The 12,145-nt window shown below is 43.4% G+C and overlaps 1 long non-coding RNA gene across 1 annotated transcript in view; it reads left to right on the plus strand.

Annotated features, from left to right (window-relative positions):
- LOC103553560 (uncharacterized) overlaps positions 1 to 8,190 on the plus strand; it is a 39,222-nt gene extending 31,032 nt beyond the window's left edge. Inside the window, exon 5 of the long non-coding RNA XR_011532940.1 lies at positions 6,621 to 8,190. This is a non-coding gene — a long non-coding RNA (uncharacterized lncRNA). The remainder of the gene's footprint in view (positions 1 to 6,620) is intronic.
- Positions 8,191 to 12,145: the final 3,955 nt, after the last annotated feature.

Raw genomic sequence — 12,145 nt, forward strand, 5'->3', positions numbered from 1 at the left:
TTATGACAGAATACTATTTCATTGATAGATATGCCACATTTTGTTTATTCCTTCACCAGTTGATGGACATTTGGGTTGTTTCTACTTTTTGGCTGTTATGAATAGTACTACTATGGATATTTGTGTGCAAGTTTTTGTATGAACATATGTTTTCGATTTTCTTGGGTATATACCTGGCAATAAAACTGCCGGGTCATATGGCAACTCTATGTTTAACTTTTTGAGAAAATGCCAACCTATTTTCCACAGTGGCTATACCATTTTACATTCCCACCAGCAATGTGTCAGGGCTCCAATTGCTCAACATTCTCTCTAACACTTGCTATTGTCTCTCTTTTTGATTATAGCAGGCCTAGTGGGTGGTAGGAGTGGGTGGTAGAAGTGGTATTTCATTGTAGCTTCAATTGGCTTTTCCCTAATGACTAATATCATTTCTTTTTTAATGCTTACGTGTATTTGTGCACGTGTGTTTGGTAGTGGTGGTGTGATAATTACTTTGCTATAGTGACAAGATATTTATGGATTATATGTTGAAGAAAACAGAAAAACAGTTGATTCTATTCTCACCCACATTTTTCATTCACCTGTCCTTCTCCACAACAAATAAAAAGACATTCAGGGGCTGGCCTGGTGGCACAGCTGTTAAGTGCGCATGTTCTGCTTTGGCGGCCTGGGGTTCGCTGGTTAGGATCCTGGGTGCGGACATGGCACTGCTTGGCACGCCATGCTGTGGTAGGCATCCCACATATAAAGTAGAGGAAGATAGGCACGGTTGTTAGCTCAGGGCCAGTCTTCCTCAGCAAAAAGAGGAGGATTGGCAGCAGATGTTAGCTCAGAGCTAATCTTCCTCAAAAAAAAGACACTCAATTCACTTTAACTTGTTTATGTAGTAAAGTGGCTAGATTGGATACAGTTTGGGAGTCAGTGCTTCTGATAAGTAAAATTCATTAATATCTGTCATCGCCACATTTCTATTTAAGTCTGTCTTAGCCCAGGCTGCCATAACAAAATACCACAGACTTTTTTTTTCGTAGTTCTGGAGGCAGAAAAGTCTAAGATCAAGTTGCCAGCCAATTCAGTTTCTGGTGAGGACTCTCTTCCTGGCTTGCAGGTGGCCGCCTTCTTGCTATGTCCTCACACAGCCTTTCCTCAGTGCATGCTTGTGGAGAGAGAGGGAGAATTGAGTTCTCTGGCTTCTCTTTTTATAAGGACACTAATCCTATTGGATCAAGGACCCACCGTCATGACTTCATTTAACCTTAATTGCTTCCTTAGATGCTTCGTCTCCAATACAGCCATGCCAAGGGTTAGGGCTGCAATGTAAGAATTTGGGAAGGTGCAAACATTCAGTGTATCCATTGATTTCCCAGGAACCTCCCGAGAAACAAAGTCTTGATCTCTGTCCACTGTTTGATTCAGACACATACAAAACCAGCTGATGGATTGGTATGCCCTGACTGATTGCAAAGAAGCTCAACTATGCACTTCAGAGAAATTTCGAGAAGAGAGTTGCATGTAGCTGGCACAAAAAGCCAAATCCAGCAACAGGCACTAGGAGAGGGGAGTAACAGGTCACTGCACTGCACAACACTAAGGACACCATTCACATCGTAATCTATGCGAATGGCGCTCTTTGAAGTTTTTTGCAGTTTAAAACCTGTAAGGCCATACCCTAGGTAGTGATTCTGAATACGATGTATCAGCAACTACTGGTACCCTTCCTGAAACCTTTCCAATCCAGACACTAGGGAGGTGTGTCTGGGAAGAAGATTACTATGGAGGCGTTGAAAAAGCTGAATCACTAAATATCATCTCATTTGGGGGTCTTCTTTGCTACCTATAGTACACTTCTGAGTTTAGTGTCCTGCTAATTGAGCTTAATATTAAGAGATTAACTACTAATTAAAGTCCTATCACTACAAGCAACAGAAATCAACTCTGACTAGCTGAAGGGGGAACATAAAGGATTGTTGAAAGAAAACATGAAAATTCACAAAATCAAAAGACAATCTGAACAGCCAAGCATCAGGATATTCAGGAAGCAGGGCAGCTCTGGATATGTAGGTAGCAGAAATGAATAGAAAGTCCCTTAGGATGCTTTCCCTGAATGAATCAGCTTCAAAAGTTTCCTGTTCTCCTGTCTCCCACTAAGATATTCTTCCAGAGAAAGCACTTCCCATTGGCCTAGTTGGAATTGGATGCCATCCTCTGAATAGGGAGGGGCTGAGAACCATGATTGACAGCCCCACCAAGCCAGTGTGCCGTGGGGGAGGAGGCATTCTCCAAAAGAAGGAGATAGAATGCTGATGGAGAAAAACAACAGATGTCCTCTGCATTCCAACCATGGGTTGCCAAGCAACATCCTCCCACTTTTTTTCATACCACTTACAATTTTTTAAATGCCTCTTCCTAACATAATGTAATTATCTCACACGCAAACAAAAAATACACTCAACTCCTTCCAAAGGGAGAAAACCCTGTCCAATTACGGCACCCATTCCTTCCCTGGCTCCATCATGATCCCACTTCCTATTTTGCAACTTGTGGACAAAATGACAAATGTAACCATCACCGGCCCACATCATACACAATTCTAGGGGAAGGGAAAGGGAAAGAGGAGGATAATTACTTTTTAAATATATCTGACTTTCTGCATATTACCGTATGTAAGTTTGAGAAGAAAAAACCCAGGCGTCCTCCTGTTTCTCCTTTATTGTCACACCACTACTAAACACATGACACTTATGACACCAACGGGTAGGTTTTTTCCCCCACAATAAGCAATTCTCTGTGACACCAGCTGTGTGTCCTACAATTTAACTCAATTTTGCCAGTATTGAGCTGGAGACAGCATCAGATCCCACAGGTTAAGGGCTCAGTCCTATAAGACTGCCGCCCCCCAACTTCAGATGCCTATTGAAAGTCCAGGTTGTCACCTGTGTTTCTGACTAAGTGGCTATAAACTGGAGGCTCCCACGACTCCCTCTTCAAGCTTGATTATCTTGCTACAGTGGCTGACAGGACTCAGAAAAACCATTTACTTACTGTTTACCAGTTTATTATAAAAAGTATGATAAAGAACACAGATAGGGCCGGCCCCAGTGGCCTGGTGGTTAAGTTCAGCGTGCTCTGCTTCTTCAGGCTGGGTTTGGTTCCTGGGTTTACACTGCTCTGTTAGCAGCCATGCTGTCCTGGATGCCCACATGCTAAAAAAAAAATAGAGGAAGATTGGCACGGATGTTAGCTCAGGGCAAATGTTCCTCAGTAAAAAAAAAAAAAAAAGAAAAAGAGAGAGAGAGAGGACACAAATAAACATCCAGATAGAAGGGATACATAGGGCAAGGTATGTGGGAAGGGGCATGGAGCTTCCATGCCTTCTCTGAGCACGCCACTCTCCCTGCACCTCCACATGTTCACCAACTGGAAATTCTTTGAACTACAACTTTTGGGACTTTTATGAAGACTTCATCATGTAGGCATGATCCATTATTAACTCCATTTCCAGCCCCTCTCTCCTCTCTGGAGAATGGGGGATGGGGCGAAAAATTCCAAGCTTCTAATCATGCCTTGGTCTTTCTGGTGACCAGCCCCCATCCAGGAGCCCACCAAGAGTCACCTCATTAGAACAAAAGACACTCCTATCACCCAGGAAATTTCAAAGGATTTAAGAGCTCTTTGTCAGCACCTGGGATCAAAGACCAACTATTAGAACAAAAGATGCTCCTACTGCTCCTCTCACTTAGGAAATTATGAGAGTTTTAGGAGCTTTGTGCCGAGAACTGGAGGCAGAGACCAGTATACATATTTTCTATCTCACAAAGTTATACCTCAATAAAAGAGAAAACATATCTATGACACAGCAAAGAAGGAAATACCAGTAGAGGCAATAGTCTTCACTTACGGAACTGATTATAGTATTTATGACTTCCCTCTCTCCCCACCAACCCGCATTCTCTTGTCCTTGGCCAGCACCTCACTTAGTCTAGTGCTCTGCCCGGTAGGTTGTGGTAGCCAGACCTCAGGGTAGCACTCAGTGATTCTCACCTCCTGGGGTTCAAGCCCCGTGTAGTCCCCTCCCACATTGAATAGATCTTAGAATATTTTAGATGACTGGGATTAAGTCCTTCCTCTGGGTAGCTTCATCATCTGCTCTCGTGCTTACCACTCTGGTTTTCAGCTCGCTCTTCACTTTGGACCCTGGAGATTTCTCTTTCTTCTTACCAGTTCAGTAATGCATTTCCTTAAATTTTAGCCAGCATTTCTAAGGGTTTATCATAAGAACATTTCCAGGTTATGTAGTGTTCCAGATTGCTGAAGTTGGAAGTCCCCATGTGTTTATTTTTCTATCTCCCCAACCGGACCGCAGGCTCCATAGGGACAGGGAAGATGTTCGGTTCATAACCAGGTTCTCATAATGCAGCACTGCGCCTGGCACATAAAAGACATTCATGGCATGTTTGTTAAATGAATGAATACAGTCAGGGAAGGAATGTATGCCATAACTGGACATGGGTCATCTCCTTCTGGAAGGGGTTGGGTGCTTTTTCTGTTTGCATGTGAGATTATTACATTAATTAAACAATTAATTAAGAAGACGGCACATAGAAGACTTTCCCCCACTTAACAAGATTCTCTTTCAGAATTACCTATTGCTGATAATTAAACCTTGAGACTGCCTTTTGGATATCACTGTTTGGCCTGCAAATGTGGCGGTCATTTGAGTTTTACTTCTTATATTTATTTATTTATTTTTAAACCTTGGAAGTCTCCAGAGGAAGTGGAATTTGGTAATGCTGACCTAGTTCTAACCCTGACAGGACGTGGACTTCTCCATGTCAGGGTAAAGGAACAAAATTTATTTGCATAAATATATTATTTGCATTGGTATTTATAGAGCATGTTTTTTAATGGATGGATAGGTTAGTGACTGATTTTAAAATTTGCATTGTTTAGAATACGTGTCCCATAGTCTGTGGAGTTTGACTTGGTCAATTTCATGATCAAAAGACAATTCTTGATTCTTTTTTTTCCAAACCTGCACTTGCCCCAGTCTTCCACTTTTCTGAAACCTTTTTTTTTTTTTTTTTTGGTGAGGAAGATTGGCTCTAAGCTAATCTCTATTGCCAATCCTCCTCTTTTTGCTCGAGGAAGATTGTCCCTGAGCTAACATCTGTGCCAATCTTCCTCTAATTTGTATGTGGCACACTGCCACAGCGTGGGTTGATGAGTGGTGTGTCGGTCTGCACACAGGATCCGCACCTGCGAACATTCGGTTGCCAAAGCTGAGCACATGAACTTAACTACTACGCCACCGGGCTGGCCTGTCCATTTTTCTGAAATTTTGTGTAGTAGTTCAAGCAAAAACCCTAAGAAGCAACCATGAATCCTCTTTTCCTTCTCACCCCACAGTGCTCACCCCACATCCAATTCATCAGCAGTCCTGTCGACTCTTCTTTCAAAAGATAACCAGAATCTAACCTCTTCCCTGAAGTCCTACCTGCCAAGTCTAAACCCCCATCATCTCTTGCCCAGCCTACTGCAGTAGCGCCCTAACTTATCTGCCTGCTTTCACTCTTGTCCCCACTATCAGTTCTCCACACAACAGCCAAAGGGAACTTTGCAAAGTATAAATCAGATCATATTAGACATATAGTCAGGGGCCAATTTAAAAGACAACTGGAAAACATAGCCTCCTGTGTGATCCCTAGCCACACTGTAGGAAGCCAGGGGCCATCTCATAAAAATGGTGCGATCCCCTAGCAAGCAAAAAGAAAGGAGGGCTGTGTTGCTGGACTGGTATGGGAAGTTATAAATAGCAGAACTTGGCCTAATCATCTTGGCTGTTCTCCACACTTCACTGTGCAGCTAGAGCAAACAGCCTTGGAGCAAGCAGCATGAGAATGCTGGAAAAATAGTCATAATAACCTGACGTTCTCCAGATAAATTCCTACTGTTATACTCAGTTCTCTCATTACAAAGTTGACCTGTGTTGAGCTAGTGAAAGGATATCCCGGGGCTGCTGCTCTGAAGTTACGCCGTGACTCAGCAGGAATGAATATGGTGGATTTTGATCCTCTTCCCTGATGACTTCCGGAAGGACCAATGGCCAGGAATATAGTGGGCAGAAAAAGATTTTCTAAATCTCAGGCAGAAATAGAGACATATTTATCATGAAAGCTAACGAAGCTTAAGATTGAGGACTCCTCTCTTGCATGAGGCCCTGCACCTAGTTTTGTATTCATACTTATGAATTCTTTTTCTTAAAAAGGACTCCACCTGTTTGCAACCAAGTTGACAACCCCTCTTCCCAGGTTTTGTGACAGCCACCAGGAAAAGGGTATTCCGGATGTTGATAACATGAGGAGCTGGGGAAAAGAACAGCAAATGCTATGTCCCTGGGACCTTCTATTTTGCTGACCCTCTGAGAAAGCTTCTGTCCTGGCCATCCCAAGTCACTCGACTTCCATACCCTTAACTCAGTAATCACTGCTTTTTGCCCTTCCCAAGAATCCTGGCAGATTGCTAGCTGCGTGGACATCCATGAGATCCCATTGCAAAAGATGATCCTAAATATCTTGATTAGGAAACTGTATTTCAGCTTACTCCTCTCTTTCCCACAGAACAGTGAGAGAAGAGTTTGTAGTCCGTTGGGACTTCCGCTGGCCCCACCTCTCTACCATCGGAGATACGAGCTATGAGTCACCGAAGTCCGGATGGGCTGTATTTGAACTTCTTGGAACACAGCACACTCTCTGACTTATTCAGCTTAACTGGGAGTGAGACTTTTTCCTTTGATCTCTGCCCCCAAGTCATGGACAATAAAAACATCCTGGATTTGCATTGACTTAAGTACCTCCACCTTTAAGCAAAATTATGCAAAGTAATTTAACTAATGTTAGCACTTCCCAGGTGTAACACCCCACCCCTCCATCATTGCCCAAGCAGGACACTGAAGTCTCATTGAGTTACATTTTTAATAATAATTTTTTTTTAATTTTTAAGAACGACCATTTAAGAAAAGCACCTTGTAAAACTATGTAATCTTCAGACCCCTAGAAAACCCGACTTCATCTCTTCCATACTTCAGGGAGTGACAAATTGAAGATTTCATTAGTGAGAGACCCTGCTTTCTACTTAAAGATCAAGTTAATAAAAGATCAATATATTCCTGTCTAAACTAGATATTGCAGAATATTCCACATTTCCCAGCAACGTGGAGGTCAAGGTGACAATTTAAGTTTTTAGTCCGCTGAAAAATCACTCTACTTCTAACTTTATCTAATGTTCTCTGCCTCCTATTTATTAAGTATCACATTACCCAGGAGGTTCACCAGGAAATTGCATGGTTGAACAAAGCTAACATTTTTTTTTCATAGGTTCTTACAACTGTTTTCTGTGTAATGGTATTAACAAGAAGGATGGATTCCATTAAGTATAAGACCCCTCTTGATGAGTTTAGATTTCTGTGTTGTAGATTCAGAGTTGGGGAGAGCCAAATTGCTCTACATAACAGAGGAAGACAAATTTGGAGTAGAGAAGGCAGTTCTAGATGGAGGAGGAGCTAGAAAAGGGAGAGAAATGGAAACCAGCAAAATTCTGGAAGATTGGGTGTACATGTAAAACCAGCAAAGAGTTAGCCATTGATGATTAAGTAGCTAGGAACTAAAGGTTTCTTCCTTCTTGCAATTACTGATTATAACTTTTAGCGTTTAACCCACCCATTGTTAACTGTGCTGCTTAGGCAATATGCTGTCTGACTCCCACTGGGTTCCCGTAGATAACAGCTCCCTGGAGCTGGGTCACCATGGTAATGGGTGTTTGAGCTGTTTTGCAGGAATTAGAACCTCTTCGTCCACTCCAGGCTGGTTGAGACCACCAATTCATCAACTGGGCCCATGTGGATGTCCGATAGGTGACCTCTTGATGTCAAGAGGCTAAAAACTACACCCTCAGATCATACTCACACCACCATTTTGTGAGCATGTGTCCTGTGAAGAGGCACGGAGTTTGACTACACTTGCACACATCATCAGTTACCTCACCTCCAATCACCTATCTCCACATTTCAGACCACCTTGCCCCCCTATCCCATAAATATCCCTGAGTCCCTATTTTCGGGGAAGAAGATTTGAGACATGCTCTTGCTTCCTCACATGGCTGCGTTGTGATTAAACTCTCTCTCTGCTGCAATATCGTTGTCTTGGTGTTTGGCTTTCTGGGCAGCGGGCAAAAACAAACCTGGCGCGGTAACACATGGGGTTAAATGCCAGTGAGAAACCTATAGAACGGCAGGATAACTGAAAAGAATTTTAAGATTGGAGTTTTCCCTTATACAAAGTTTAAGTGTACATCGCTTCAATGTAAACACTCCCATCACCTGTTCCCTGCCCCCTCCCATCTTCTGTAATATCTACTACTTAAACTTAATATAATTAGTATGAGTAGTTTTTGTGAAACTTGGAGAAAAAGGTGAGATCATATATATGGAAGGAATCAGGAACCCAGAGGGATGACATGAGAATGTAATCCCTAGGAATACACAGGATTCTTAAAGAGGCTGTAGATTTCCTGAACGGGATCTGGGATTGGAGGTTAGGGGCAATTTTAAGTAATCTCAGAGGTAGGGAGCTGGACCACATATAAAACCTGTGGGTTTGGCTTCTCCTTTTCTCATCCCACCAGCTCTGCCTCAAGATAGGGGAGAACCCTGGGCATCACCCCTGTTTTGGCTTCATTTGGGTCCACTCTTGTTAGCAGATGTTCCTTGCAGCCTTGTAGTCTCCAGTGAGGGCTGGCACTCAGGGCCACTGAGTGTAGACTTGGAGATCGTGCAGTGTGTAAGGTGGCCAGCCCACACTCCACTCACCAAACCCTGCACCTACCCCAGAGCTGCATCCACTCAGAGAGGGGGCGCCCTTTTCTAACTTCCTTTAAGTGACCCTGTGGGGTAGAAGTGGCCCGGCGGCCACTGACTGTGTCAGAACAGGAAGGGGAAACCTACCCCTCCCATACCTGTCCTATCTAACACCTCAGCTCCCTTCCCCTGAGGATTTAGACAATTCTCCACTCTTGGATTTCACCAATCGTCCCTGAGTTAGCTACTTCTCTCCATCTACCTCCATAATTTGCAAAGCTGCCTCTCTCGCCAGGGAGTTAGGACTTCTGTTTGCAATATGGAACAGTTTTCTTTCTTTCTTTGATCCTTGGCCTTTCAAACTGTGTTCTCTTAGGCCTGCTGGGAATAATGAACAAGCCTATTGAAGAGTCAGGTACCTCTTAATGGCTTCTCCCTTTTCTAGGCAAAGACACAAAGGCCCTGCCAAAGCTTTGAAACTAAACCCTTAGCTTAGACTCCTCCAGTCTCTGCTTGTGTGAGTTACATAAAAAGGAGCCTGGGTGAAAGGGAGAAAGAAAGGGACAAAGAGTGTGATTTTCTTTTTCTAGTTACGATTGTTTGTATTTTCTGATTTTTCTGACGTAACTACACAGAGGCTCAGAGAGGTTATATAACTTGCCCAAGGTTACACAGCCAGTAAGTGATGAACTGGAAGTCGATCCCAACCCAGGACTTCAGATTGCACATAGGGCTCTTTCTACTTTAGCTGAGCTGTCCCTGGACAGTTGAGGGTGGCTGCCAGGCCTGGAGTAGAAAGAGGATTTCCCATAAGGAGAAAGACGTATTACTGTCCCTTAGCCAATGAAAAATGCTGCGCAGGACCTTAAATATCTCTATAGTCAAGAGAGCTAAAATACCGCCTCCTGAGGACCTCTGCCCACTCACCCCCAAGTTGGCAGCCCTCCGTACCAAGTTTGGGCTACTTGATTGCCCTTTGTGGTCAGTTGATTGGACTAGCAACCCATTCCTGATTCTAGCTTGGCTAATAGGGTGTCTCTCTCTCTCTCTCAGGGAAATATAATTAGAATCAGGAGTGTCCAATTCACTCGGGGAGGGTCACTTGAACAGAGGAGAAGTACGCTTGAGAGCTGTGGGTTGGCCATCTTCTGCCTGCCACGTGGAACAAAAAGCTGAGGAATGGTGTGCAGAGAGGAAGAATGACATATGAGAGGGAGAAATAGAAAGAGATTCTTGTCTTTAGTTCCTGGATCCAATGAATTCCTACTTTGTTTGGGGAGTCCAAAGTACTAGGGAGAGAGGGCGCTATAACCCAAAGCAGTCATTTCCAAACTATAGATCAATTGCCATTTATCACACATTTTCATGTAACAAGAGGCCAAATAGCTTAAAGGCTAAAAGCCCCAAAGAGGACACCGACTTCCTGGGTGACTTGGGCAAATTTCTTAATGTCTGTTTCCCCAATTGTAAGATAAGAATAGTACCTTTCTCATACAATTTTTGTGATAATTAAATGGGTGGATATATGAAAAGTCCTTAAAGGATTGGAACATAGGAAAGAGTATGTAAATGTTAGCTATTATTCACATTTGTTCTTCTCTTCCTTACTCCCATTTTATACACGGGGAACGGCCCAAGAAGGCAAGGGTTATGCCCTAGGTCATGTAGCAATTACAAAGTAAGGCTGGGACTAAAACTAAAGTGTTCTGATCCTAAATTCAATGTTTGGTCCATCACCCTAAATGGCCTGCAACCAACCTCCTGTTGCAGAGTTTCCTTGGGAAAAATGTTGGAAGGCAAGCCCTAAGGATGTAATGAGAGCTGATAAGGAAGCAGCTCCCTGCCTCTTCTCCTGGTTGGAGAACCAGACTATTCCGACTTGATCCGCCCAGCTAGGCTTCCTCTTGAGAAAGAGGAAGAGGGTTTAGTAATGATAATATAAAACTGAGAAATATTTTGCAAAGGATCCTGCAGCCAAAAATATATCTGCTAATCTTTAGAAAATCAGCAAGTACGGGAATCACAAAGAACCACCCACAATGATCTCAGCTGTTAGGGGCGCCAAAGTGGATGAATCACAGGAGGATCCTGGAAACTGCACCCAGACCCCATCTGACCTCTGCAGAAGCCCTAGGGCTCTTCACCACTGATGGAACGCTGGTGGCTTTCTCTTTCCTTCTGCCTTCCAAATATCACGTGAGCACTTCTCATTTGCAGGGCACAATCTAGAACCCTGCTGTCAAGGGAATCTAGGAAATGTAGTTTGAGGCTTCCAGCTCCCCAGAGATGGGGGAAATCATAGAACGAAGTGAGAATGGTGCTAAGATGCCAACAATCTGATATTATCTACCCCTTTGGCTAGTCAGCACACTCTTCTATCCATATTTAGCTTTCAAACAGCATCAATGTTCCCCCTAATATGATGCAACTATCCTTCACATAAATATAGATGTTATTATAAGCTGAATTGTGTTCCAGCAAATTCCTATGTTGAAGCCCAGCTCCGAGTACCTCAGAATGTGACTGTGCTTGAAGACAGAGCCTTTAAAGAGGGGGTTAAGTTAAAATGAGGCTGTTAGGGTGGGCCCTAGCCAACCTGACTGCTGTCCTTATAAGAGGAGGAAATTTGGACACACAGATACCAGGGACACCTGTGCACAGAGGAAAGGCCATGTGAAGACACAATGAGAAAGTGGCCACCTATAAGCCAAGGAGAGAGGCCTGGGGAGAAACCAAACCTGCCAACACCTTGATCTCGGACTTCTAGCTTCCAGACTGTGAAAAAATTAATTTCTGTTGGTTAAGCCACCCACTCTGTGGTATTTTGCTATGGCAGCCCGAGCAGACGAAGACGGGTCTCGCCCCCCAAAGAAGAAGACACCAAGTCCCATCCATTGCTGTATCCATCTCAGAGTGGTATTAACTCATCTACTTGAGTCATAACCCCGCCTCAACATCCCGTGAGTGAAAGACTAAATCACAAAATTAACCTCCACCAGTACTCCCCATATAAGATAATAAGGAAGGGGAGAGGAAAAAGTTGGTTAATATACACAAAAAAATAAAGAAGAAAATATGCGTAGTTGCAACAGTCTCTATTTCTGTATCAGGTCACGTGACCACGATCAGAATTTACAACTTACTCCTTCCACTCCCCATCCATGTTCCTTTTGCTTTCAGCTGGCAGTGCCTCAAATGGTCATGACTTAATACTCCAGCCACTGGGAATGCTGCAGAAGGGAGCAGAGAAATGGAGCAGTATCTAGAGAGAAAGTTTTCTTTTTTTTTTTT

The sequence above is a fragment of the Equus przewalskii genome, chromosome 2 (genome assembly GCF_037783145.1).
Source record: "Equus przewalskii isolate Varuska chromosome 2, EquPr2, whole genome shotgun sequence".
NCBI lineage: Eukaryota > Metazoa > Chordata > Mammalia > Perissodactyla > Equidae > Equus > Equus przewalskii.